Genomic DNA, 23,637 nt, shown 5'->3' on the forward strand with positions numbered 1-23,637 from the left:
TTGTATTTAAAGTATTGCCTTTCGGTCTGTGTTAAGCGCCAGCGACGTTGCAGAGATTGATAAACACCTTACTTGCTGGTCTTAAATGTCAAACCTGTTTGGTTTATTTGGACGACGTCATCGTGTTTTCAGAAACGTTTGACCAACATCTTAAGCGGCTGCGAACGGTATTGGATGCTCTTCGCTCGGCCGCTTTGATACTCAAAATGGAAAAATGTCACTTTGGATATCAGCAGCTGAAATTTCTCGGTCACGTGGTTAGCGCTGACGGTGTCCGGCCTGATCCTGACAAAACATCCGCTGTAGCCAACTTTCCCATCCCTACCACGAAGAAAGCAGTCCGACGTTTCTTGGGCCTGTGCGCGTACTATCGCCGTTTCATTGCCGATTTTGCCAAGATTGCAGAACCTTTGACGCGCCTGACACGTGATGACGTCCCGTATGTCTGGTCTTCCGAGCAGAAGGAGGCTTTCACCGAGCTGCGCCAACGTCTGCACAACCCTCCCATTTTTGCACACTTCGATGAGGACGCTGCCACTGAAATTCACACCGACGTCAGCAACATCGGTCTGGGTGCTGTTCTGCTCCAGCACCAGCAAGGCGAGGAAACAGTGATCGCTCATGCCAGCCGTACCCTTTCTCGGGCAGAATCAAACTATTCAACGTCTGAAAAAAAGACTGTCTCGCCGTCGTTTGGGCAAATATAAAAGTCCGACCTTACCTCTACGGCCCGTAAATTTAAAGTTGTGACAGACCATCATGCTTTGTGTTGACTGGCTAGTCTCCGAGACCCATCAGGACGTCTTGCACGGTGGAGTCTTCGAATGCAGGAATTTGATTACTCTATCGTTTATAAATCTGAACGTAAACATGAAGACGCTGACATACTGTCTCGATCACCCGTGGAGTTGGCCCATGACAGTACGGACGAAGATGCCCATTTTCTTGGCATTATCAGTTCCTCTGATTTAAAGGTCCGGCAACGGGCTGATCCAAACCTCAAAACAATGATTGATCATCTGGGTTCTACAGTATCTCGACTGTTTGCTTAGAACTTGTCATCCTGTATGCGCGACGGACTCCTCTACAAGAAAAGCGCCGGGAACAGTGACCGAGCCTATCTTCTAGTCATCCCTGCAGATCTCCGCGATGAAATCCTTCATGCTTGCCATGATGAACCCACCGCTGGACACTTGGGCTTTGCACGCACTCTTACCACAGTGCGCCAGGCCTACTACTGGCCCAAACTTGCCGCCACCGTTCATCGATATGTTAGAGATTGCCGCGAGTGCCAGCGACGCACGACACCGCTATTGAAGACAGCGGGTTCCCTGCAGCCTATTCCCGCCCCACTAGTACCATTCGACCAAATTCGTATGGACATTCTCGGCCCTTTTCCTCTATCGTCAGCTGGCAATAAGTGGATTATCGTGGCTACAGATTATCTGACACGTTACGCGGAAACTATGGCAGTGCCACGTGTAACATCCTCCGAAGTGGCACAATTTTTCATGAAGCAGATTGTCCTCCGCCATGGCACCCCTTCATACATCATCACTGATCGTGGCAGGGCATTTACAGCGCGTCTTGAAGAAGTTTTCCAACTAAGCCACACTTATCACCGAAAGACTACTGCTTACCATCCTCAGTCTAATGGCCTTACTGAGCGACTAAACAAAACAATAGCGGATATGCTCGCCATGTACGTGAATGTGCGGCATAAAACATGAGACGAGATATTGCCTTATGTCACATTTGCATATAACACGGCCGTCCAAGAAACAACTCGATTCACTCCGTTTCGCCTTGTATACGGACGCGATGTACAAACTATGCTCAACGCTATGCTGCCATGTGCGGCTGACGACCAGCTGCTCACCGCTGACGCAGAAAAATTCACCAACTACGCTGAGGAAGCTCGCCAACTCGCCCGTAATCACAATAAAAAACAGCAAGCAACAGATGCACGCCGATATCACGACCGACAAAGCTATGTCGTGTTCCAGCCTGGTGACAAAGCCTGGGTGTGGACACCTGTTCAGCGGTCAGGCCTGTCAGAAAAACTTCTTAGTCGTTACTTTGGACTCTACAGAGTGTTGCGTCGCCTCGTACGAGGTTATTCCAGACGCAACTGTACCGAGTTCTAGTCGTCAGTGCTCGTCTGACCTAGTGCAGGTGCTTCGCATGAATCCGTATTTCACCCGCTGAAAGTCGCATTTGCCATCCGGATCAGTTTTTTCTGTGAGCTTGCGTTAATTTTTTTCAAGGGGGGGGGGGGGGATAATGCCACCTGACTGTTGGAGGTAGCGCTTGAAAGACGAAGTTGGAGACTCTCGCGCGCTTCGGCTGGCTAGGACGGTGTACTCTTGAGCCTGTGTCTTTTTGTTACCATTTCCTGTGAACCCCTGTCATGACTGTGTGTCTCTGCCCCTGTTGCCGATTCTCATAAATCCCTGTCTTCGTGACAATATATATATATATATATATATATATATATATATATACCCCTTCATGGATCACTGCCTTGTCGTGGCGGAGGGGCTTGCGAAACTCGATGAAGTCGTGAGCTCTGCTGTGTAGGGCCACCCAAGATAGACAGGTCACGGCAGAGAGTTCTGACTAAAGGTGATTCACTGGAGAAGGTAATGGCAACCCACTCCAGTATTTCCTGCCAAGAAAACCCTATGGCCAGTCACAATACCATTATCGATATGGAGCCGGAAGATGAGCCCCCCAGGTTGGAAGGCGTCCCACATGTTACTGGGGATGAACAAAGGGCGATTCCTAGTAGCTCCAGGACGAATGAAGCGGCTGGGCTAAAGCCAAAACGACGCTCAGTTGTGGATGTGTCGGGAAGCGACCGGAAAGTCCGATGTTGCAAGGAGATATGTCACATAGCAACATGGAATGTGAGATCTATGACGCAAGGTAAACTGGATATCGTCAAGCGAGAAATGGACAGATTGAACATTGATATCTTGGGTATCAGCGAGCTCAAGTGGACCGGAATGGGAGAATTTAACTCCGGCGACCATTATGTCTTTTATTGTGGGCACGAATCCAAGAGAAGGAATGGGGTCGCTCTCATAGTAAACAGAAGAATGGGCAAAGCAGTGCTAGGGTACAACCCCAAAAACGACCGAATGATTTCACTTCGGATCCAAGGTCACCCTTTTAAAAAACAGTTATCCAAGTCTATGCACCGACCACTGCTGCTGAAGAAGCTGACGTTGAGAGATTTTATGCGGACCTACAATGCCTTTTAGACTGCACCCCATCATCAGACGTCGTTTTTCTCATAGGAGACTGGAATGCTAAGGTCGGGAGTGAAGAAATATCCGGAATTACAGGCAAGTTCGGTCTTGGTGAGCCAAATGAAGCTGGGCAGAGGCTAGTAGAGTTCTGTCAAGAAAACAACCTGACCATAGCGAATACTCATTTTCAACAGCACAAGAGGCGCCTGTACACATGGATTTTACCGGACGGTCTGTACAGGAATCAGATCGATTATATTATTTTCCCGCAGAGATGGAGAAGCGCTATACAAGCAGTAAAAACAAGGCCTGGGGCCGATTGTGGCACCGATCACCAGCTTCTTGTTGCCAAGATTAAGCTTCGATTGAGGAAAACGCAGAAAACTAGAAGGCCTTTCAGGTATGATCTGGATCAGATTCCATTAGAATATGCTGTGGAAGTGAGGAATCGATTTCAAGAATTAGATCTAGAAGACAAAGAGCCCGAAGAGATGTGGACTGATGTTCGTGATATAATACAAGAAGTTGCTACTAAGGTAGTTCGAAAGCAAAAGAAATGCAAAAAAGCAAACTGGTTATCTGAAGAGGCTTTGCAAATAGCTGAGGACAGGAGGATGGCAAAAGGTATGGGGGAAAGAGAAAGATACAAGGTTCTCAATGCGAATTTTCAGAAAATAGCAAGGAGAGATAAGAATGCCTTCCTGAACATACAGTGCCAAGCAGCGGAGGACAACAGCCAATTAAGGAACACAAGAGCTTTGTATAAGACAATCAAAGATATCAAAGGAAGCTTCTGTGCTAAGCTGGGCGTGATAAAGGACAAACGAGGCAAGGACCTCACTGAAGCCTCAGAGATAAAGAAGAGGTGGCAGGAATACACAGAAGAACTGTACAAGAAGGACCCGGATGTGCAAACCCAACATAAGACGGTTGTGATTACTGATCTCGAGCCGGGCATCCTGAAGAGTGAAGTTGAATGGGCCTTAGCCAGCCTTGCTAAGAACAAAGCTAGCGGAATTGATGGTATTCCAGCTGAGTTGCTTCAAAACCTCAACCACGACGCTGTTAACACACTGCATACATTATGTCAGAAGATTTGGACAATCCTGCAGTGGCCACAGGATTGGAGGAGGTCAGTTTACATCCCCATTCCAAAGAAAGGCAGTGCCAAAGATTGTTCCAACTACCGCACGATCGCGCTTATTTCGCATGCTAGCAAGGTGATGTTAAAAATCCTGCAAGGTAGGCTGCAGCAGTATGTGGATCGGGAGCTTCCGGACGTGCAAGCTGGGTTTCGCAAGGGCAGAGGAACTAGAGACCAAATTGCCAACCTTCGCTGGATCATGGAAAAAGCAAGAGAGTTCCAGAAACCCATTTACTTCTGCTTTATTGATTATGCGAAAGCGTTTGACTGCGTAGATCACAGCAGATTGTGGCAAGCTCTCCAAGAGATGGGAGTTCCAATTCACCTCATCTGTCTCCTCAGGAAACTGTATGATGGGCAAGAGGCCACAGTCAGAACTGGGCATGGTCTTACTGATTGGTTTCCGATTGAGAAAGGGGTGAGGCAAGGCTGCATACTGTCGCCCTGCCTATTTAACTTATATGCAGAGTGCATCATGAGGAAGGCCGGTTTGGACGAGTCTTCAGCTGGAGTGAAGATTGCTGGAAAACGTATCAACAACCTTAGATATGCGGATGATACCACTTTAATGGCAGAAAGTGAAGCGGAACTCAAGAGACTTCTGATGCGCGTACAAGAAGAGAGTGAGAAGTTTGGGCTTAAACTGAACATTAAAAAGACGAAGATCATGGCGTCTTGCCCTATCAAGTCCTGGAGCATCAATGGACAAGAAGTGGAAGCTGTGACAGATTTTCTGTTCTTGGGCTCCAAGATTACCTCGGAAGGAGACTGCAGCCATGAAATTAGGAGACGCCTGCTTCTGGGAAAGAGAGCAATGGTTAGCCTTGACCGCCTAGTAAAGAGCAGAGACATTAGTCTGCCAACCAAGATCCGTATAACTCGTGCTATGGTCTTTCCAGTTGTGATGTATGGATGCGAGAGTTGGACTGTGAAAAAGGCTGACCGCCGAAGAATTGACGCGTTTGAATTGTGGTGCTGGCGAAGACTCTTGAGAGTTCCTTGGACTGCCAGAAGATCAAATCAGTCGATATTGTCGACCATAAACCCTGACTGCTCATTGGAGGGTCAAATTCTAAAGTTAAAGCTCAGCTACTTTGGTCATCTGATGAGAAGAGAGGAGTCGCTGGAGAAAGATTTGATGTTGGGAAAGGTTGAGGGTCGCCGGAGAAGGGGTAGGCAGCGAACGCGATGGTTAGATGGCATCCTCGAGGCATTGCAGATGAAGCTATGTGATGTTAAGAAGATAGTGAGAGACCGGAAAGCGTGGCGTGACATGGTCCATAGGGTCACGAAGAGTCGGACACGACTGAACGCCTGAACTGAACTGAACTGATATATATATATATATATATATATATATATATATATATATATATATATATATATATATATATATTATATATTGTCGCGTAGTGGTGACAGGGCCGTAGACACCAAAAGAAGACAGAGGCTTGATGGTACTGAAATTACCTCTTTATTGGGCTGCCTTCCGCCCGCAAAAGAACTAAGCAACTCGGCGGCGGCGGTAGCAACAAACTGCTCGTCGATCGTCGAACAAAAAATGCTCGTCACACTCGTCAACGCTCATTTTAAAGGTTGCTCAAAAAAATCTAGATAACGTCGCAAACTGCTACTAGCACAACCTGGAACATTGTAGAAATATACGCAAATGATCGTAATCTTAGAGACAGATCTCGGCGCATCGTTTGCGACAAAGAAAATGATAACGCGTCGTACCTCAACAACGTGCATGAACAAGCACTGGATACAGAATTGATACACGTGCCAGGATCACAGTGATAAGCTCGCATGCCTGATGCCGTTAAAAAACAACAAATACAGTTTTGAAGGTTTCGCGGCATTACTGCCCCCTTAAAACATCGCCTCGATGGTCTTAAAAAGCAACTTAAATAGAAACCGTACAAAGTTTAAACACGGCGGATTCTTTAACGCGCGTAATAAGGCTTCAGACGAACAACATGTACCATTTCTGGGCGCGCGCGCGTCGCCGTTGTGATGCTGTTGTACCGTCGGGAATGACTTCATAGTCCAGTTGTCCGACGTGACGAAGGATTTTGTATGGCCCAATGTATCGATGCAGCAGCTTTTCACTTAGTCCACGGCGGCGAATCGGTGTCCAAACCCACACTTTGTCTCCTCGATGGTATTCTGCGTGGCGTCGTCATAAGTTGTATCGTCGGTTGTCGGTGCGCTGTTGGTCTCTAATACTCAGCCGTGCGAGACGTCGGGCTTCCGCTGCACGCAGCAGGCAGGTGGCAATATTAAAGTTGTCTTCGTTTGTTACGTGCGGCAGCATTGCGTCGAGCGTCGTCGTGGGCTACCTGCCGCACACAAGCTTGAATGGGGTTGCTCTGGTCGTCTCCTGGACTGCAGTGCGGCAAGATGGCGTCCCAGGTCTTGTGTTCAGCGTCGACATACATGACGATCATGTCCGCGATCGTTATGTTTAGGCGCTCCGTAAAGCCGTTTGTCTGGGGATGATATGCAGTTGTTCGTGGATGGTATGTATGACTGTATTCCAGGATGGCTTGCGTCCACTCTGCCGTAAACGCCGTTCCCCTGTCCGTAATGAGCACTTCTGGGGCGCCGTGTCGCAAGTGAATTTGCTCGACAAAACTTTTGGCAACCTCTGCCACGGTACCATTGGGCATTGCTTTTGCTTCGGCGTAACGGGTAAGAGAGTCAGTGGCCACGATGATCCAATTGTAACCCATAGACGAAACTGGAAAGGGGTTGAGGAGATTCATCCCAATTTGTTGAAAGGGCAGGTCTGGGAGCGGAATCGGGTTTAAGTTGTGAAGAACATGTATGTGAGTGGGGAGAATTTGATAAAAGACGAAGAAGGAAAACCACGTTTGGAGAAAGAAGAAGAGGAAAACGTAGAGGTTGGCTCGAGGAGCGCGAGGCACGAGCAGGAGAGAACAGGCGAGCAGCGGAGCCGATCGGCTGTTCAAAGAGCTCGGAGCGGTGCGTCTTCTGCCAGGCCTGACCCGGGAATCCAGACCTGGGGCCTGCCGGCCGTATTCTGTCCTGTTCCTCCTGTTGTCCACGAAGCTTGGAACGGTGGTCGGGTGCAGGAGTGCCACAGCGCCAGCTCTTCACCGCTGCTGTAACGGCAGCTCTTCACTGGCACGAGCGTTCGGCGCCGTGCTGAGCCTACGCACATCGGGAAGACCGGACTCATTGGCCGTGGTACGACAACCCGAGGCCTCGTGCTTCCATTGGGCCCCATTCGGTGGCCTAGCCTTCCGCTAGACCTGCCGAGTCCCTACGTCGGTGACCCTACAACGCGTGAACAACCGGAGCGAGCGTCTACACCGACTTCACGTTCCTGCCTACCCAACGAACTGATGACTGTAGACAATTTTGTGTTTAGTCTTTGTCCCACTTACTCGTCCTACTCTCGTCCCGTCCATGAGTGTACATAAAATTATTCGTCGTTAAATAGGTCGGTCTGGTCATCTATTTAGATTGCTGTCTCTGAATAAGCCACAGAACAAGGTGGCCAGAAGATTTAAAGAAAAGAACCTCACAGTAGTCCTGCTTGTCTGATCGGCTGCGTCTTGCATCGTTGGCACTCACGACATGCTTCACGTAGTGGGCAACTTCGGCAGGCAGTCGCGGCCAGTAGTACTTCTCCTGGATTTGACGCAACGTGCGTGCAAACCTGAGACGGCTTGCTGTGGGCTCGTGCAACACCTGCAGAATTTCCTGCCGGAGGGTCTTAGGCACAACAAGAAGCTGCGCGGTCCTGTTGGGTGCGAAGTTCTTAACGAGGAGGCCATTGCTTAACGCGGACTATGATAAATTTCGCCTGAACACAACAGGAGGAGAAGCAGTCTTTTCTTCTAAGTAATTGGCTAGCGCTTTCAGCTGAGGTTCTGATCGCTGTTGTTCTGCGAAACTGCTGGTGCTTACCGGTCCCAAAAAGGCGTCTTCGTCGTATTCTTTCGCCGGTGCATCAACAGGGGCTCGTGGCAAGCAGTCTGCACCGGAGTGCCTGCGGCCTGACTTGTAGACGACTGTGATGTCGAATTCTTGAAGGCGTAGGCTCCATCGGGCAAGGCGGTCGGAGGGGTCCTTAATATTTGCCAACCAGCACAGCGCGTGGTGATCGCTTACCACCGTGAGTGGTGGACCGTGTATGTACGGGCGGGACTTTGAAGTGGCCGAGATGATCGCAAGGCACTCATTCTCGGTGGTCGAGTAATTCGCTTCGGCTTTCGAGAGGGACCTGCTAGCGTAGGCGATTACTTTCTCCAGTCCGGTATTCTTCTGAATGTGAACGGCGCCTAGGCCCAGACTGCTCGCGTCGGTATCTCAGTCTCGGCGTTCTCATTGAAGTGGCCTAGCACAGGAGGAGACTGTAGGCGGCGCTTAAGTTCCTCGAAGGCTTCCGCTTGCGGTGCTTCCCATTTAAATGGCACGTCTGCCTTTGTAAGTTGCATCAAAGGTTCGGCGAGGCGCGAAACGTTCGTGACGAATCGTCGGTAATATACGCACAGTCCGAAGAATCGGCGCCAGCTTTCATGTCACCTGGCTGTGGAAACTTTGCGATCCCAGCTGTTTTCTGTGGGTCAGGGTGAACTCCTTTCTTGTTGACAATATGACCAAGAAATAAGATCTCGTTGTAGGCGAAGTGACATTTCTCTGCTTTCAACGCTAAGCCTGAGGACTTGATTGCCTCAAGTACTGTTCGAAGCCTTCTCAGATGGTCTTCAAAATTTGATGGGAACACAACGACGTCGTCCAAGTTTGCCAAACAAACCTGCCACTTTAAGCCCGCCAGGACAGTGTCCATTACCCATTGAAATGTGGCTTGTGCGGAGCACGAACCAAATGGCATTACCTTGCACTCGAAAAGGCCGTCGGGTGTGATGAATCCGGTCTTCTCGCGATCTCTTTCGTCTACCTCAATTTGCCAATGTTCGCTCTTCAGGTCCATCGATGAGAAGTACCTTGCATTGCAGAGCCGGTCCAGTGTGTCGTCGATGCGTGGAAGTGGGTAGACATTAGCCATTCAAGCGGCGGTAATCGACACAGAAGCGAAGTGTGCCATCTTTCCTCACCAAAACGACTGCTGCCGCCCAGAGGCTGTTGGATGGTTGAATCAAGTCATCACGCAGCATTTTCACAACTTGATCGCGTATGGCCTGGCGTTCTAGTGGCGATACACGGTAGGGGCTTTGACGTAGCGGTCGAGTGTTTTCGTCCATGATGATGCGATAGTTTGCCAACGGAGTTTGCCTCACCTTCGACGCTGAAGAAAAGCACTCGCTGCAGTTTTCAAAAAAAGTGCGGATCCGGTCTTGTCTGTCTCAGGGGAGCGCTGGATTATTGTCGAAATAGGGCTGCTTGGCTCGGTTGGGTGCATCGTCTTCAAGTTGGCTGGGAAGCGCGAAGACTTCTCGGGTGTCCGCTAGCTCGTCAAGGAAAGCAATCGTCATGCCCTTGTTCAGGTGCCCGTATTCGTCGGTGAAGTTCGTGACGAGCACATGAGCTTGTCCATGATGGAAATGGACGATGCTTCTTGCGATGCTAAGTCCTCTATCCAGTAACAACTGAGTGTTTCGTTCGACAACCCCTTCCATGATTTTGACTTCTGTTGTAACCACAGGGACGATGACGCTAGATCGAGGCGGTACGGTCAATTCTCCGTCGAGGACGTTGAGAGCGACGTGATTCGTCGAAGTTCTCGTAGCAGGAATGGCTTTGTCGGTCGAGAGCTTGATGAGTTTGGATCGGAGGTCGATTGTCGCTCGATGTCCGTTTAGAACATCTATGCTCAGAATCACACCGCGAGAACAATGCTGTAGGACGACGAAGCTGGTAGGGTAGGTACGTCCTTTACTATAGCCCTTGCCGTGCATCGCCCGGACGGCGTAATAAGGTTACCACCAGCGGTGCGGATTAGCGGGCCGTCTCAAGTGGTCGTCACTTTCTAGCGCAGGGCGGCGAAAGCTCCACTGATGACAGAGTAGTCGGCACCGGTGTCCACTAGGGCGGTAACCGTGCGTCCGTCGACAGCAACCTCAAGGCCGCTTGTTCACGTCCTAGCATTGCACATTGGCTTCCGTGTTCGATCTCTGCTTCGTCTTGTGCTGAGGTCGCGGCCGAGGCACACCATCATAACGTCGCTTGGCGGCGATATCAACTTGAAGTCTGGTCGTGATCTCGTCACGTTGTCGTCTTGAGATCGGCGATTTAATTGCTACGTCGTCGTCACTCATCGTCGGCGATGGAGAATCTTCGTGTTTTCACCATGAAGCAACCTAACCTTCAAAGGTTGCTCTGTTTAGTTTCCGCTGCGCCGGCTTCGGGACCTTCCGGGCACACTCTGATCGTTGTTACGGCCTGGCGACGCGAAGCGGGTCCTGTACGGCGATGGACACCTGAGCCGACGGCTTGGAGGTGCAATCTCACCGCTACGCAGATAGGTGTCGATTTCTTGCGGTCATACACCTGGACGTGGTCGTGGAGCGCCAACTGCAAATCCGCGGAGACCGATTCGTCGGTACGAGCAGTGGCGCAGAATGTGGCCGGCCTCACAGCAGTGAAAGCATAATGGCCGGTTGTTCGCTGTCCTCCACTCGTCGCAATTCCTGAGGCTTGGGGGTCGTTGGTAGGCTTGGCGGGCGGGGAACAAGGGGCGGCTTTCAGGAACCGGACGGTAGCGGCGAGGGCTTCATCACGACGGGGCGCGGGGCGACGTAATGCAACGGCATAGTTCATCGTTGTTGCCTCTTGTGCTGGAAGTGTCGCAGCCGTCGCTTTGGAACGCCCAGCGCCTGCTGGACTTCTTCACGGATGACGTCCGCGAGCGTCGCCACCTGGGATTGTTTGCGATAATGGTAGCAATCGGCGGAGCTGCTCTCGCACGTTCTCCCGGATGAGGTCCCGAAGGTTCTCTCCGCTCGCAGATGCGCTGGCGTAGTAGCTTGAGTATTGAAGTGGTCACTCGTAGTGGCACATCCAACGTCTTCTCTGTGGTCGATGCTTCACTTTCAAATTCTTCCACAGTTTTTGGCGGGTTCCGGACAAGCCCTGCAAAAAAGCGACTCTTTAACGCCTCGCATTTAGAATTTCACTCTCTCACCTTCAGCCATGCTAGGGTCGCGTGGCGAAACAGGCGCTTCATCTCTACGTAGACCGGGACGGGCTCGTTTGGGAGTTGAATTCATGATTGGAGGAGGGCCTGAGCTCTTTGTTGTCGGACAGAACTTGCAAAGGCCGTCAAAAACTGTGCTTTGAATATCTCCCAATCCTTTAAAGGAGTCTCGTGATTTTCCAACCAAACTCGGGAATGTCCCTGAAGAACAGAGCAGACTTGCCTGAGTTTCGCAGCGTCTTTCCAGCCGTTAAATTCTGCCACACGATCTAAAAGGTTCATTCAGTCTCCCGCATCTTCATCCGGCCGTCCATGGAAGCAGGGGGGCTCAAGGGGTTGGACGAAAACAACCGGTGCTGTAGGCTGAGCCATTGTCAGCGTAGATGCCTTCCGAGATCGAATGGGGTCCGGCAGCAGAAGCGTGTTCAAGTTGGAACCCTTAAAGCCGGCGAATCGTTCGGTAGCCTGTTGGCTGGTCCTCCAGGGTAACAGGAACAAGGCTGGGGTCTTCGCTTGAAGGATCAAAGTCAGCACCTCCACCAGGTGTCACGTAGTGGTGACAAGGCCGTAGACACCAAAGGAAGACACAGGCTTAATGGTATTGAAATTAACTCTTTATTGGGCTGACTTTCGCCCGCACAAGAACTAAGTAACTCGCGGCGGCGATAGCAACAACCGTGTTCGTCGATCGTCGACAAAGAATGCTCGTCACACTCGTCAACGCTCAATTTAGAGGCTGCTCAGAACAATCTAGATAACGTCGTAAACTGCAACTCGCACAACCTGGAACATGTAGAAACATGCGCAAGTGATCGGAATCTTCGAGAGAGATCTCGGCGCATCGTTCGCGACAAAGAAAATGAACAAACACTGGATGCAGAATTGATACGCGTGCCAGGATCACAGTGATAAGCCCGCATGCCGGCGGCTGTTAAAAAACAACAAATATAGTTTTGAAGGTTTCGCGGCAATATATATATATATATTTATACAGGAGCATTGCTTCCGGCGTATTGTCATTGAGTATTTATGTTTAAAATTGATGTAACAACAGACGGAAATCATCTTGTGATGCAACAGTGGCACAAAATTCAACAAAAACACGCTCGTGTTTCTTATTCCAAATTCGATGTTCATAACCAAACTTCCCGTAAGCAGCCGATTTGCGTACTTGAAATGGTAGTAAATGAATGCGTCACTATGGACTTTTCATGGTACCATGTGCAATTGTAACGAGAAATGAGCAGAGATATAACTGATCAGAATATAACATCCGCGGCGCAATTCCATAGCAACGATGGTCATTTTTTAACAAGAGGGACATGCCACCAGGGGAAGTGCGGCAGATCCGGTTCGTGGAAGTAACGCACCTCAAGTTTGAAAGGGTGGTAACAATACCAGATAAAAATTTATGCATATTATTTGCGAATGCTACTGAATTCCCTGCTTTTAGTATCTTGTAGTGACTCCGCCTAGCGGCGCTCTTCCTGCGGATGAAGCGATGAATGACTGGTTCTATGATGTTCTCAAATTTGAAAGAAAAAAACGTGTCCAATTCTAGTCAATGCAGACTGTAATATCCACAGCTTTTACTTTACTGAGTGCGCACGTTTGGCCGAAACCTCCGACTGTATAAGTCCATTTTATTTTTCGTCGTTTGACAAAGCAGCGGGATTGCAGTCTTATATGACACATATTCCATGGGCATCTCGATAGTGAATAATTGACGCCCTAACTGCATGCCGCTTTAACGTTTTACCTGTGGACTTCTTGCACATTTTCACGCCGATAGTTCTGAAGCCACAAGCGCGACATCTGAAGCGATGCCGACATGGTATTTGTGACGTCATGCGCCCAGAACGGGCAGCATCTGGGCGCGCCTGCAAAACGCGAACATTAGCGTCAGCGTTCAAAAAAGCGTGAAAATTTTCTAGAGCACTTAGAATATTTACTGGAGAAATGCGAATGCCTGAGCATTGCTGATGCACTCAGTACAGTCTATCTCCATTTGAAAGTATCACCCCAGGGTTACATAAAGGGAAGGTTAATAGAGCAAAAAGACGCTCACAAATAGGCACAAATAGACACACTGGACCGACGCTGACTCCAACTTCTTTCTCGGAACATTACATACAAACTTCTTCAACATCCAAATGCTCCCGCATAGTGCAACAAAGTCATTAAAGCATTTTTGGCCACCCCTACCAACCAACATTTAACAGTCGACCTTCACTACTATACAGTGAGAAAGATGGTTCACTAATACATTTTGAACCAAGTCTTTTTACATACGAGGCTTCTAGCAGCTCACGGGCAAGATTATTCCTGCTCCTTCCTACAATGTTAATTTCTTCGAACTTCGGTTCACATTTTGTCTTAAAATCGCACGATTTGCAATGAACAGGTATATGTTTATTTTGATTGTTTTTTAGAGAGCGCATATGTTCTGCAGCTCTATCGTTGACACAACGTCCAGTTTGCTCAATGTATACCTTTCCACAGGTTAAGGGCATTTGGTAAATAACCCCTTTGGCGCATTTGAGAAAGGGCTTGACATGCTTTTTTGAGCAGCCTTGACTTCGACCGGCATTGCCCATGACTCGTCCGCACGTGCCAGCCAACTTTTTTGGGGCGGAGAAGACCATTGTGACACCGTATTTGTTGGCGACCTTCTTCTTATGTGCCACCTTATGTATATAAGGGGCAACAATAGGTCTGGATCCAATCTTCCCGTCATAGTGTCTTTTTACAAATGTTTATGTCCCTTCATATTCTGCAATAGGGACTTAGTAACGGCTACCGCTAGGTGTTCAGGATATCCCCCTGATAGAAGCCTTGTTATCTGGTTATCGAAGCTCTGTTTCATCATGTGACAACAAGACCTTTGTAAAGCACAATTTAACGTCTGCATCGTGATCGCTCGTTTAATAATCTTTGAGTGTGCAGAATCATAAGGCAATAAATCCTTGCAAACTCTTGGCCGATAGCACCAGCATACACCTTTTTGTGTTAACTTAAAATTAAGGTATACAAACTGCAAACGTCATGCACGGGTATTTTCGACGTGAACTGTAAGCCCTCGCCGTAATCCTGAAAAATATCTATTATTGGTGCCACGGTTTACTTATACACCACGTTGTCCTGTGTCTTCAAAATGACTAAAAAGTCGTCAACATATCTAAAAACATTGAGAACTTTCTCAGAGTCAAAGGTTACAAACAATGACCGGTCAATACACGCAAGACAAATGCTGCATAACACGGGAGCAACACATGAACCAATAAAGATCACGTCGTAATTACCTGTGCATTACTGTTTGCCATTTTTAGACCTTAATCTTAAGTTAACACAAAGAGGCGTATACTGGTGCTATCGCCAAGAGTTTGTAAGTATTTATTGCCTTATAACTCTGCGCACGCCAAGATTATTAAGCGAGCGATCACGATGCAGGCGTTAAATTGTGTGTACAAAGATCTTGTTGTCACATGATGAAACAGAGCTTCTATGACCAGATAACAAGGCTTCTATCAGCGGGATATCCTGAACACCTAGCGGTAGCCGTTACGGAGTCCCTATTGGAGAATATGAAGGGACACAAACGTTTGCAAAAAAGGCACTATGATGGGAATATTGGATCCACACCTATAGACCGTTTTACCGAGAGCAAGTAGGAAAGGAGGAAAATACTCTCTATCCAGATTCCTTGCGCCGGCCCATTGTTGCCAGTACCGAGTGGGCTGTGCATTCGCACACTTCATGCATAGCAGAGCGGCCTTGCACCACGGTATGTTCCCGTTTGAGAGACTTAATACCTTTATTAGCGCCCCTTTTAGTGGTAATGTCATCGAGACAATAATGCGTGATCGTGGACTGCGCAAATAATCAAAGAAATCGCAAGATGATTGCCGAGAGCGTATGCGGAAAGCAGGCAACGACAGTCCGAGTGCGGCGGTGATATGTTGCTGCTTCACCGCTTTCCAGTATATCCTGATTTAATTCGCCAATGAACGTTTTGTGTAAGCCAGACAGACTTAGTACCAATGACAGACTCACGAATATGATTGCCATTTTACTTCATCCGCTGTAGCAAACACGCACGCCGGGCAGGTCGTGAGTGCGTGCGGGCGCAGCCTCCCGCAAACCGGCCGCGCCAACTATACGGATCTCTTCAATTATTGTTCTTCACTTAAACAATAAGCCGAGAGCAAAAAAAAAAAACCTTTCTTGTGGATCTCTGACGCTGACCCATAATTGCAATACAAACAAGGTTCTCAAAACAGCTGCCGCTGGTGCGGCGTGCAGCTCATCATCTGCACGCTGGCTCTCCTGCAAAGGCGTCACCGAAATTTACTTCATACGATGGGATCTGCAGGAAGGCAGTTCCGCCAGAGTCCATTTACTCTAGCGCCCTGAGCAATTACAAAGCACCGTCGGACAACACACTGCAGTCGGATATGTCTTCGATGCGAAACAATATAGGCGTAGCGACGACTAGGGAGTAGCGCTCGGCGAGAGTGCTGTCGTCCGCCGCACCTGCGGGCGGCGCCGCTTTCGTAAGACCTGCAGTATGTGCTGTGAATTTGTCGCCTTCGTTTATAGTAGCAGCTGCGAGTGCATGTTTTTCGAAGTTTTGCTCAACAATACGTCGTGCAAATGATGCTGCTACGACGGGACGGGTATACGATGTTGCTGCGCCGCCGGACGTACACCGAGGCTGCATAAAAACGCTGACGGATGGTACTTTAGACACTTCTTTTATGTGACGCTCTTAAACTATGGTTTACCTTGAAAGTATGCACTGCTGATATGCTTTTCACACTCGGTCGCCGGCGCACCGCAGACACGCATGCATTCGCCATGCTCGGTACGCGATAGCAGCGGTTAGCGGCGTAACCGCGGTGAACGCTCCCGTGCGTTTAATGCGAAATGAAAGCAGCGCAACATCGGATATAAATATGCACTGTCGAGAGGAAATACACGACATGAAATGGGTCGCGCTTTACGTTAAATCAATGCGGCGATGACTGGAAAGCACCTTTCGTAGTATCTATATTCCGCTTTCGGTAGCTGCCCGTACGATTCGATGTGTGTTTGTGTGCACAGTACCATGAAAGATACAGCAGATACATCCTCACAGTTAACTCTGACGAGTTCGGTATGTGGAAGCGGAACGCAGTCCTTCGTAGTCGCCTTGGCCGCTGCTGTTTCCAACAGCTGCCGTCATGCTTCAAACGGATGGTATACGGTTTGCTGGCACGCTCAAACAAAACACAAAATAGCACCAAGGTGTCGGATAGCTTTCACGAGCACCACGAAACAGCACTTTCGCATCGCAGCATCAAAACGCACAGCTCAGCCCAAGATGCCGTCAAGGGGACTTTCCCAGTTTGGCTCATACGGGGAGCCACCATCAAACTAAGATGGCTGGGTCCAGGCATTGAAACTAAAATGGTCTATTCTTGCCCCTTACATACATAAGGTGGCACATAATATGAAGAAGGTCGCCTACAAATACGGACTCACAATGGTCTTCTCCACCCCCAAAAAGGTGGCTGGCATGTGCGGACGAGTCATGGGCAATGCCGGTCGAAGACAAGGCTGCACAAAAAGAATGTCAAGCCCGTTATCAAATGTGCCACAGGGGTTATTTACCAAATACCCTTAACGTGGGGAAAGGTATACATTGGACAAACTGGACGTTGTGTCAACGATACAGTAGGGTTGCAGAACATATGCGCTCTCTAGAAACCAATCAACATTTGCATATACCTGTTCATTGCAAATTGTGCGATTTTAAGACAAAATGTGAATCGAAGTTCAAAGAAATTAAGATTGTAGGCTGGAGCAGAGATAATAGTGCCCCTCAGCTGCTAGAAGCCCCGTTTATAAATAGACTTGGTTCAAAATGTATTAGTGAACCATCTTTCTCACTGTATAGTAGTGAAGGTCGACTGTTAAATGTTGGTAGGTAGAGGTGGCCAAAAATGTTTTGATGACTTTGTTGCACTTTGCGGGAGCATTTGGATTTTAAAGAGGTTTATATGTGATGTTCCGAGAAAGGCGGAGTCAGCGCCGGTCCGGTGTGTCTATTTGTGCCTATTTGTGAGTGTCTTTTTACGCTATTAACCTTTCCTTTATGTGATATGCACCAACTAGCCCGGCAATCATACACCTGAGGGTTAGCTTAGTTGAAATTAAGCGGTCAAATACGGTTCATTTATCAAAATGCAGCAGTGAATGCATGAGCTTAGCTAGGTGAAAGTCCTGCACCGTCGTGTTTCCGTCCGGCCGGAACGAAATTGATAACCTTCAACTCGCGCGCCCCTTGTATAGCTTTTGTTAGCAAAGCCAGGGTTCATACCGCACTGTGAAAGTTTTCTTTCCTTGGCGCATTCTAATTGCAGTGCTCCTGCAAGTGTAGGATTGGCCGGACGGCGTTGCCCCTATCGCGTGGCGTTCTCACAACCATGCCACAATGCCACACAACGTGACAGTCATGTTGGCCTTGTCACGTGATACCGTCATAGCCACCCTTGGCATAACTCCAACCCGTTTCATTTACGGCACTCGAACCCGTTACTTCTACGGGACTAAACCTCATGGCCTCCACGGAACTCTAACTCAATAGCTCTACGAGAATCGAAGCCCTATATCATTATTCCCTCATCACTAACACCGTTGTCTTACCACTAATTCGCTATGACTAGTTCCATTAACATCAATCTCAATATTATTCTATTATCACTAATCCCATTGTAACCAACCTCTCTGTCACTGACCATCAATCACCAACCCCGCATCACTGGTCTCCAATCAATAGCCCCTTATCACTAACCAATAGTTACCAACGCCCTATCTGTAATCGTCAATCACTAACCTCCACTACATTATTCATTAATCCAGTGACTAAACTGTGTCACTTAAGGCACTTTCACGTGGGCCTCACCTTTTACACGCACGTTTCGGCACACCAACATAGCCCATGAAGGCTTTCGCCTGAATAAATGCCGAGGCCTTAGGTAATCGCAACTCCCGAAGTCATTTTCGGCGATTTTCACACAAGGCTAAAATATTCGTGTGATGTACCTTTAGGACACTGAATAGGCGCTGTGCGTGACTGGGTACGCCCACCTCTCATTTTATAATATGAAAGCTGCCCCTGCGTCATGAGCGGAGTTATATGTATAGAGCGTGCCTGTCACCAAAGGGTGTTACTAGATCGCGTTCTCATGAGCTGGCGCTGACCTCGAATCACCATTAAGCTCATAAATATGAAATAAAGGTTTAACATTACAGAAATAAAAAAGATATTAAGCAGTCAAACAAGAAATCAACTGTGTAGTGTCGCACTAGCAGCAGAACTGGTCACGTTTTCGCATTTCTCCGTTGTATGCTCTGAAGTGTTTCTATCGCGTGATGGCCTGTTTCCCGGAGTGCAGAAAATTCCGCCTAATCGACGGTGGCAGCATCGGCGAAAATTCCCGCGAAGCTTACGGGGAGCAGGATTCTCTCTTAAAGGGGGACGTGGTTTTTGACATCACTTTCAAAGTTGAGCTTCGCGGCGACGGATGTCCAAGAGCGGACATGGAGAGCTGTTCCCTGACACGGATCCAGAAGCAGAGCCTTTGGACGCTGGGGTAACCAGTGGGAGTTGCTGTTGCCGCTGGCCTGTCACATTTGCATGTTGCGCGCCCTTTTGCATCATTGTTGTTATTGCTCCATACAGAATTGCGTCCATGTTAGCCTGATCGCCGTGGGAACTCATTAGACGTTCTCTTCCCAAACTTTTTGAAGCACAGGTTAGGTTTCAGATATTTTCCACTAACCGCTTTAGAAGTGGAGATTTTGGTGTAGGCCATTTTGCGCGTTCTTATAATCAATCCAATTGATGATATACTATTGGAAATATTTAGGTTATTGAACGCAAATATAACCTCTTAGTGGCCGCTAATGCACAGAACTCACGCGCACTAACAGATGCCGTAAAGAAACTTTTGTATCATTGGTGTAGTGGGAACAAACATCTAGATGTCTCTGTCAGGCAGCTCTTAGAAGAATTCTGGCTGCTGAATCAGAGCCACGGCAGAGAGGTGAGGCTCTTTTTTTGTTGTTGTTGAGGTGTCATTGCTGCTTCAAATTTCTAGTTATACCAAAAGTCGTTGCTGGAGCACCACAACTAGCTAGAATGCTTCTTTTTACAGTGGCTGGCCACTTTGCGACACTCTCAAGCGAGTTTTGGCGCCAAATGCAATCACATTTATTTCAAACAACAGCGCATGATCGCATCGAAAAGTGTCCGGTCTTCGCAACAAACGCCTATTCTTCAGGAAGGCCGTTATTGGTGAAAGTGCCCTATTGATGAACCATGGCTGACTACGGGGGCACACATCCAACTCTTAAAATTTGTTTTTTTTTGTTATTATTGGCTGAAAGTATCAGCCAAGCTATTGAAGCTCCCAAATCGTGGTCAACTTCTATTCACTTCTACAAAAATGTGGTAGGAGTGGATAGAGGTATTGAGCACATGGAGCTGGCGTGTATGGTCGTCGTAGTAGTCGGCGTTGTGACCGAGCTTGCCTCTGTCAGGTGGTGCTCGCCAGGTGACACGTTACGAAACCACATCCCACTGCAGAGTTGGCAAGAACTTGATGGAGGGCAAAATTTTAATCGTATCTTGGACCTTTGATTCCTGAATCAGACAGACTTTTCTTTAGCCACGCAGTCACTTTTATGCGGCTTGTGTAAAGTGGGACTTCATGTATCTAGGCTAAATGGTTCTTCAAATATGTTCTACATGACGTATCATTTAAAGCTGTCGCTTCACAATTTAAGACAGAGATAGGGTGTTCCACACAATTATAATCGTGATATGTCGTGACTGATGCTATTGTAGCGATGCTGTGGGTTTCGAAATCGCTTCATGTTGGCCTAAGGGCCGCTTACTCGGGATAGCTATCGAAACGCTCCGTGTATTAACGATGGGCTACAAGTGGTCCAACGACAGCTTACCATGTTTCTGAGCAGCAAACTGTGTTAATTTGCGCAATCAATAAAGAGCTCTTTTTTAATTTTGACTGGTTCTCCTTGTCGCGCCAATCTCATGTCCTGACTGAAGTTGTGCTTTGCTTAGAACACTTATGTAGCCTTCCTCTTGGAACACTTCTGTAGCCTCTTGGCTTCATGTTGTCCGGCTGTTAATCACAGGTGCTCGCACCTTCTTGTTTCAGCTACGAGCCCGAGCTGTATCCGGGATTGGTCTACCGCATTATGAAACCACGTGTCACTGTCCTCATATTCGTATCTGGGAAAGTGGTTCTCACAGGTGAGATCGGCAACCGGTCATTTTTCATTTGATTTCAGTCCCAAGGTTCCGCGGAATCCCATCTGGTGACTGAAATTTATAGCAACATAACAGATTAGGTGCGCCCGCCAAGAATTGAAGAAGAAAAAAAAAACGACATTAAAAAGTTTGGCGTTGCGGCGCACGTAGAGGTCCTTAGATTACGATGAAGCGAATCACGAGAACGTAAGCTATTAAGTGGCGTTTTTTCGCAACAGTATCCACTCCTTTCGAAAAATCGCCCCTAAATTGGGTAACCTTCCGTGCTTCGCTTCAGTGTGATCAAGCCATCCGTATGGGCGCCGGACCAGTAACCGTTCTTGTTCCGTTTTTTCTCTTCATCCTTTTTGTGCGTTTCTTCATACGTCGTAATTCATTTTATATCGTATGCTAATTGGGGCCCTGAACACGCGCAGTGCTACAAAATGGGGACGTTATTGAGAAGCCAGCGGAGCCAACCGCAGATATTTTAAAGTATTGCTTGTATGAACCAACCGGAAGAACCGCGCGAAGACGTCACGCAAAAGCAGAGCAATGTTGCCCGCATTTACCGAACTCGCGCTGAGCTAGACATTCGCTGATCCGTACAGCAACACGCGCATCGCCACAAGGAGTTCTCGATCTGCTTTCACACGTGAAGAGGGGTCGGGCCTTGCTAGCGCTGCTAACCCACACGATGAGAGGAGCGAACGGTCGCCTTCGAGGGCGGCTTCGGTCTCGAGTTAATTTCTGCGCCACGTTGCTATCATGCAATGAAGCCGAGCTAAAGAGAAAGCCTGGCGGCAAACCTCGCCTGCTGATGGGATAGGCTTTGTGGAAAGTATCTGTTAATTGTAATTAGATTGTTCTACTTCTATTTTTCTTGCCAATATAGTTCGACCTATGACACGTACTATCTTTTGGTAGGGAAAAAAAGCGCTGGTAAATACACAGACGAAACGATGAAAAAGAGAGCACAAGCATTTGTCATGTCTTTTTCTTCCTTGCGTGTCTATCTTTTAACACACAGCGAAAGCTTTGCTATGCTAGCAGGTCCCAAGGTAATCACCGCCGCAATTTAACCTTAAAGAGGAGGAACGGTTTGTTTTCTTTGGTTTGTGGGGTTTTACGTCCCAAAGCGACTCAGGCTATGAGACACCGTAGTGGAGGGAAATTTTGACCGCCTGGGATTCTTTAAAGTGCACTTACATCGCACAGCCCACCGGCGCCGAGCTTTTCGCCTGCGCTGAAAAGCGGCCGTCGAGACCGGGATTCGATCGCGCATCCGCGTGGGAGCAGTAGTCGAGCGCCCTAACCACTGCGCCACCCCGGTGCGGGTGTGCTATCACTAGGCACCACGTGACTCGCCACGCACGCGAACGCTGTGCGGGCGCTGCCTCGCCAGCGGTGGCCGCATAACTAACCACGTGGCTACACGCCATTAGCTTATTAAAGGGGAGGCGGCACCAGTCGCTCTTTCGCAGTTTCTGCTATGACCAAAGCAAGTCGGCCAGAGCCATCTGCGTCGTCGGGACGAATTCGTAGACGGCGGGCAGTCCAATAATTCACACCATGTCCCCCACCACACTAGGGATTTCCAAACAGGAAGGGCGCGTAAACGGGCAGAGCTAGCGGCAGAAACCGATAAAGAACGGAAGTGTCGGCTGGCTCAACCACGGTTGAAGCATGCCGGAAAGTGTCAGATAACAAAAGCATAGCCACGGATAATCAAGCTTTCGCTTTCATAACCATGATTAACGGAGTTAAGCTGCAGCAATTTTCTCCTATCAAGACCATCTCGCCGAATAAAAGTTTTGTCAAAGAGGTAGACCGCATGTCATTGAACGCCCTGTGCGGCTTCACCGGGCTGCAGGTTAGGCCTAGCGGCTTACAGCACGTTGAACACTGCCAGGACACAGGAGGACCGCGCTTGGCCCCCAGAAGCACGTCACTAGCGTGGGCACAGTTGCTTCTAGCGGTCCTAGAGACCCGCTACCAGATTATATATCCGTATCAGTGTGCACTGACACTATCTCACAAATTTTTTGTCACGAAAACACTGGGAAACAAGAATATCTATATCATTGTGTCGATACATTGCAATTCTTTGCTTTGCCTTTAACACCAGTACAGATTTGTTTCACCGGTCTCTGAATAGAGTTGCGAAAGTAGCAGCATGGTCAATTCGGCGTGAGCGGTAGTCTTTTTTCGTTTTCGGCGGCAGAGCACCGTTTACATGAAGACCATTAAATAATATTAAGTAGCACTGTCTGCGCACTCACAAACAACACTTATTGCAGTAACAGACTGCGTAGCAAATGAGATCTGGTAAAGTTTGTGTTTCATGCAGGAGGCAAAACAAAGGAGGAATTCCAAGAAGCGTTCGACCAGCTCTACCCACTGCTCAAGGCCTACCGGATTGAGTGAGACAGCTGTAGAACCTGAGCACCACCTCTTTGATCAGTAGTGCGCCCCTACTTTCTATACATGCTAATTTCCATGGACATATTTCGTCAATATCACATGGAGCACATGAGATTTTATTCGAGAATATTCAATAATTTTCAGCAAGAAGTGCTGGGCACACATATATACTATCCTGTTTTGAACTCAATAAAGATCCGTTTAACTTCAAACTGGCTTATTTTGTGTCTTTACAGTGCGAGAAGTAACCTGGTTAGCGGTTTTAGGCTTGGAGTTGATCACTTGAAAACATTAAAACAGGCCTCGTGAATGTTCAAGGATTGGCGGAGACACTTCTCCTGCGAGGACGTCGTGCATGGCCAAAATA

The 23,637-nt window shown here is 48.3% G+C and overlaps 1 pseudogene; it reads left to right on the plus strand.

Moving 5' to 3' along the window:
- Nucleotides 1-23,273, plus strand: part of LOC146187857 (uncharacterized) — a 57,522-nt pseudogene extending 34,249 nt beyond the window's left edge.
- The last annotated feature ends 364 nt before the right edge of the window (nt 23,274-23,637 follow it).

This window comes from Amblyomma maculatum, chromosome 5 (assembly GCF_055883805.1).
Source record: "Amblyomma maculatum isolate TAMU_Amacu chromosome 5, ASM5588380v1, whole genome shotgun sequence".
Classification (NCBI taxonomy): Eukaryota; Metazoa; Arthropoda; class Arachnida; order Ixodida; family Ixodidae; genus Amblyomma; species Amblyomma maculatum.